The sequence below is a fragment of the Canis lupus genome, chromosome 10 (genome assembly GCF_048164855.1).
Source record: "Canis lupus baileyi chromosome 10, mCanLup2.hap1, whole genome shotgun sequence".
Classification (NCBI taxonomy): Eukaryota; Metazoa; Chordata; class Mammalia; order Carnivora; family Canidae; genus Canis; species Canis lupus.
Window position 1 is genome coordinate 39,148,122 of NC_132847.1, and position 6,000 is coordinate 39,154,121.

General features: G+C 39.8%; 1 long non-coding RNA gene across 1 annotated transcript in view; it reads right to left on the reverse strand.

Annotated features, from left to right (window-relative positions):
* Nucleotides 1–5,732, reverse strand: part of LOC140640926 (uncharacterized) — a 30,371-nt gene extending 24,639 nt beyond the window's left edge. The window contains exons 1-2 of the long non-coding RNA XR_012037526.1: nucleotides 5,667–5,732; nucleotides 4,702–4,763 (exon numbers count right to left, since the gene is read on the reverse strand). This is a non-coding gene — a long non-coding RNA (uncharacterized lncRNA). The remainder of the gene's footprint in view (nucleotides 1–4,701; nucleotides 4,764–5,666) is intronic.
* Between the last annotated feature and the right edge of the window lie 268 nt (nucleotides 5,733–6,000).

The window sequence follows — 6,000 nt, forward strand, 5'->3', positions numbered from 1 at the left end:
AATTGAAAATTTTCCCTTAAAGAAAAGCCTAGGCCCAGATGTCTTTACTTATGAATTCTATAAAATATTCAAAGAAAAAAAATACCAATTCTTCAAAACTTTTCCATAAATTATAAGAGAGAACACTTCCCAAATAATTCCAAAAGGCTAGTATTACCCTAATACCAAAGCCAGAAGAAGACATCACAGGAAAACAATAGACCAATATCCCTCATGAATCTAAATGCAAAAGACCTCAACAAAATGAATCCATCTACATATAAAAATGATTATATACCATGACCAAGTAGTATTTCTTCCAGGAATATAAGGTTGGCTTAATATCTCAAAAGCAATGTAATATCATATTAATTGAATAATATGCGTAAAGGTCAAAGCCCATACAATCATCTCAATAGATGATAGATGATTATAAAAAGCATTTGATAAAATCTAACACCCATTTGTGATAAAAAACTTTCAATAAACTAGAAATAGAAAATGTTCTCAACTTGGTAAAGGAGTCTACAAAAAAATCTATAGCTTGCATCATACTTAATGGTGAGAGATTGACTGCTTTCCCCTCTAACTTGGAAGGGAAACCACATATTTTATGATCCCATTTGTATAAAATGTCCAAAAATGTAGATCTATAGAGACACAAAATGGATTTATGTTTGCCCCTGGTGGAAATGGGGAATGACTGCAAATGGACACAAGGAATCTCGATGGGGTGATGAAAATGTTCCAAATCCGGGTTGTGGTAATGGTTTCATAATTCTGTAAATTTACTAAAATTTAGATATTTGTATAATTAATATGGGTGATTTTATGGTATCTATGTTATATTCAACAAAACTCTTAAGATATCACCATGTGGCTGTGGTGTATGTGCATACATGTGAGTGAGAACAATCATCTGAATTTCTGAGGGCTTGGGCCCTAGTCCTGGCCTGATAACTAATTAGCTGTCTCTCCTTAGAAAAAATATGTTATCACTCCAAATCTCAGTTTCTTTATCCGTAAACTGAAGGGGCAAGGATATTTGATGTCTAAGGCTTCTCCAGTTCTTCTGACATTGTGCACATATGTGTGGTTTCAGGTGAATTGCAGCTCATAGGCCAGGTAAACAAGGAAGAGATAGTAGGCTTCAGAAAAAAAAAAAAAAATGTTTCTCCGCTTTAGAGTGTAGGAAACTATTAGGATGGGATCTGTTGGAGCTCAATTAGGGCTAGGTTACACCTTCACCATGGAGTGAGAACAGAGTAAGTAAGTGACTTGTTCAAGCCAAACCAGCTAGCTACTTAAGCAGCCTGGCCAGGATGAGAATCCATGTCACTAAGTCAATTTCCTTTCCCAAAGAAAAGCTGTCCTTTTATATAGCTTTTTCTAGGAGTTGGGGAAGGGTAATCTTGGAGGATGAGTAGGCAAGAAAGGACTCTTAGGTGCCTGTACATGTGGTTTATATCTTCATGCAGGTAGATGTGAGGCCAGGTCTGAGTCCGGGTCTGAGGATGGTGGGAAGGGTGTTGCTGTATATATGTCCAATATCTTCCTTACACAATGGTTAACACAGACCTCCTTTTTCTACCATCTTTTTCCACTTGTCTCCCTGCCACTGAGTAAAGTCACCGTAAACATTAACTTCCAAGAAAACCTCTATTCGTTATTCAACTGATATTTTATTCCTATAAAAGTCAAACAAAAAAGTAATCATATAAAAGAGTATAAAAAAAATAAAAAATAAAAAAATAAAAGTCAGAGTATAGTAAACTCCCTGTAAATTCATGGCCTGATTTCATGGGTCACACCCTGCTTTGTTTCTGGCTGTGAGCATGTGGGCCAGGTTCATTTCTCTCTCTTTCACTGTTTACTGCTTTCCCATTGCTCCTCACCTCCAGGCTAGATCCCAGAGCATGAATTGGGGTGCCAATCTGTGTGCCACCTTGTAGCTGTGTTGTAGGTTAAGTTCCTTAAATTGAGAGAATTTGGAATAAAAACTCTACTACTCATGACTAATGGTAAGAATAGCTGCCATTTACTAAGCATTGGGTGTCAAGCAGAATGTGAAGCCCTCTGTATGCATTAAAGCATCTACTTCTCAAAACAGCCTCATGGGACAGGCACTGTTATCTCCTCTTCCTGGTGAAATAATCCAAAGCTCAGAGAAGTTAAGTAGAGTGTTCAGGATCACATGAAATAAGTGATTGAGACCACCGAATCAGTCTGTTTCTAGAACTGAGCTCTTAATGTAACCAGCACACCATCCTGCCCCTGAATTCTGTCTCACCCCAATCCAGTGTTATCCTTATGTTCAAATTCCTCTTCCATACCACTGTCAACAACCCATCCATCTTAAGCATGGCAAGGAATTCACTACTATCAGGGCATCTATTCTATACTGGGATGGCTTTCTGCTCCTTACACCGTTTATCCTAAACTTCCACACAAACATGTTATGACCACAAGACTGCCTTTCAAAATGAAAACAAACGAAAATCAAACAAAGAATCATGTCCCTTTGCCCCTTGAGTGTCCCTCCCCCTCAATGCTCCCAGTTCTTGATCAGTCTCTAGGTGATATGGTTTTGCCTTTCTCTTCTACCTGGATTTCTCTCTTTTGGACATGACCTAGGTCATCTCTACCCCCTCTTAAAATATGATGTAGAACGTATAGCACAGAAAGAAATAATATCACTTCCTCTCTCCAGTTTCTATGTTTTTCTGCTGCTGCTAAACCTTGCTTAGTTTTTAGTCATCACATTATTTGGTTAATTACTTCAGGAAATCCGTTTTTATCTGTACATAGTTCAAATAAAATAGATTTAGAAGTTACAGTTAAGTACTTGGTTTGAGCTTCAAGAAATACTTGTTAAATGACCTTATGTATTCATTTTATCTAATTTCAGACTAATTGATTTCCTCTATGTCTACTTAAGCTTCCTGATAATTTTATTCCTTGATCTGATAATCCAGATTTGGCCAAAGGTTTTTTTCTGGTCCTTTAAAAAAACTGTCCTTTCCCTTAGGGGAAGAAGAAACAAATAGACTTTCCTTGCTATGGAGTGTCTGGCTGAGCCGTGTGGCTGAGCTGAAGGGGATGAATCTTCTATGCTCATTCCTCTCCTGACTGATTGCCAAGCTGCATATTTGACCCAGGAAAATGTCGAGGAACTCTGCCCACTCCAAGTTTAGCCTTGATCTTGTTGAGCAGTAAGAATGTCTCTGTGTCAATGGCTAAAATTACCTAGTCATGCTATCTACTCCTGGCCTGCATTTTCCATCATCTGTTTATTTGTAGTGGGATCAGATCATCTTCCAAAGTGGGTCAAAACAGATAGATTCAACCCTACCCCCTGTTGAGGCATAATAATTTTCTAAATCTGCCTGGGGATTCAAATTGGTTCTGGATGCTTTCCTGTCACTTGGGTGGAGGGCTTGTCCCTAGCATTAATATTGATGGAAATAGAAATTATTGCTATCTATACAGTTTTTAACTGGCACTTAAAGTTGACTTTTAAAGTTCCACAAAGATTTAAAAAAAGAAGAAGGAAAATGCTTGCCAATTTCTGCAGTTCTTGAAGCACTCAAGCAGTAGGACATCTATGATGCCCTTAAATTGTAGGAACATTTCCCCAGCCAGGCCTCTGCCCTGTAATTCTACCTGAAAGCAACTTAATCTCTGTTTGAAGTTGTTGCCTTCTTCCTAAGGACCTACACAGAATGTGATTCAGTGAGATGAAATCTGAGCTGGGCCTGGCATGCCTGATTTTTAACACATGTCTAAAGCATGTATTTAGCTGTCACGGAGAGATCTAACAGTTTATGGGAGAGGTGCTATGTACAAAGGACCAGCAGTGGGCATTCCCAGCACACACCCACTCAGAACATGTTGTGATCTGAGCTTCCCCTTTCCCCAGAGCCAAACACAACCTATGTAATAAAAAACAACCCCATTTACAAGACACCAGAATGAGCCATAACCATAGTTTTCTTTTGGGGATTCCCTACAAGGATATTGATACATGTAGAAACAAGTAACCATAAGCAAGTTTGCTCACCAAAAGTAGGTTTTTCCTTCTTGGACTAAAATAATGTAAGGGATATTTGATTGTAGTCATTGCCAGAGAATCTGGAACCAACCAAATTTCTTAGCATGGGGATCTCTCATTTGTTGGGCTGTTTCTAGGTTTGGCTCCTAAGACACTTCCTCTTATCACTGTTGAACACCTAATATGCATCCTCTAAACACAGGTCATTGTACTTGACTATCTTTTTCAGTCTTCACAAATACTATGTGAAGTAGGCACTATTAGCCTCTTTTAGAGGTGGCAAAAATGAAGCTCAGAGAAGATAAATCTGCTCCAAAGCCACACAGCTAGTGGGTTGGAGAGCTGACAAGGTAGCAAAGAGGTCAACAGAACCTAAGGCTTTCATCTGTAAAACCTATATTCTATAACCCCTATGCCCTAGTGCCTCTATTGGACCTTCTCAGGCCTGCTTCCTATACTGCCCCACCCATCTGTCATCAAAATTAGGTGTTAAAACTATCCTTAATCATCTACTGCTTCCTCCAGGGAAATGAATTGTTGCCTAGAAATAAATCCTACCATTTTCTCTGAGAAAATGGATAAGCCCTGTGGGTAAGAGATGCTCACCCCAGTCACCAGCCACCCCACCCAGGTTCTAGCCAGCCTTCTAGAGAGCCCCAGCCCCAGCCTACCATCTGACCACAGCAGCATGGAGAGACCCCAAGTGAATGCTGCTCATCTGAGTCCATCAAACCTAGAACCATGAGAAAGAAAACCAAATTATTGTGTTAAACCACAGTGTTGGGAAGTTTATTATACTGCAGAAAATAACCAGAATACTATTATTAGTGAGTTATATTCTCCCTAATTCACTTAATATCTCATACGTAGTACCTAGTGCTAAAGCAGAAATATCTCCAACCTCCCCTAAACAAAAATAAGCCAAAAAGTTTCCAAACCCAGAGAGGATCACTGGCTACTCAATTAAATTTTGTTGTCACTAGGTTGAAGGGCAGTGAATGATTGGAGCTTAAAAAAAAATTCCTTAATAGCCTTTCACTCCCATGTTGTGACATAACGCAACAGAGCAAGTCTGCTGGGGAAAGGGTGGAGAGTGAGGATTGTCAAAACTCAATTACTGTTTGTGTAGTTCATTCTTAACACTTATACTTCTGACTTGTCCAGCGTGCTTTTGAATTTGATTTTTCTTGTTTTTTTTAAAGATTTATTTATTTATTTATTTATAAGATACAGAGAGAGAGGGAGAGAGAGGCAGAGACATAGGCAGAGGGAGAAGCAGGCTCCATGCAGGGAGCCAGATGTGGGACTCGATCCCAGGACTCCAGGATCACACCCTGGGCCCAAGGCAACTGCTAAACTGCTTGCCACCCAGGCATCTCTGAATTTGATTTTTCAAATGATTTACTGGGACTGCTAGAGAATACTTCACATCCTGAAGAATGGTAGGATGTACATTCTCTGAATACCAGATGTGTCACTAGTAGACAGAAATGTGAGTGGGGAATCTTATTTTCAAATACTTCCTATGCTCTAGGAACTATCCATGAATATCTCATTTGATTCTTATTCAAATACCTAAGAGAGTTACATTTCTCCCCATTTTATAGATAGGAAAACTGATTTGGAGAGACTGTACTTTGAAGGTAACTGGAAGAGCCAGGACTTGAACCTCAGTCTGATTCTGATGTCTGTTCTCTTCTCACTCATTAGAGTCAGATACACAGAGCCCACCCACCCAATGTGATGTCACTATAGATGTCAAAGCAATAAGAAGGGGATAGCTGCCTCCCCCTCCTCCTCTCTGAGGCAGGGGCCATTCTGTGACTTCCCTCTGGGAATGCATGGTTATCATTGAACCAAATGTGTGCTGCCTGGATATGCGCTTGTGCTACACTCTGTTCTTCCCTCTATCCAGGTCCAGAATGCCATGTTCCTGCCCCCGGGGTGGTGGTGTGGGGAGTGGGGAACAC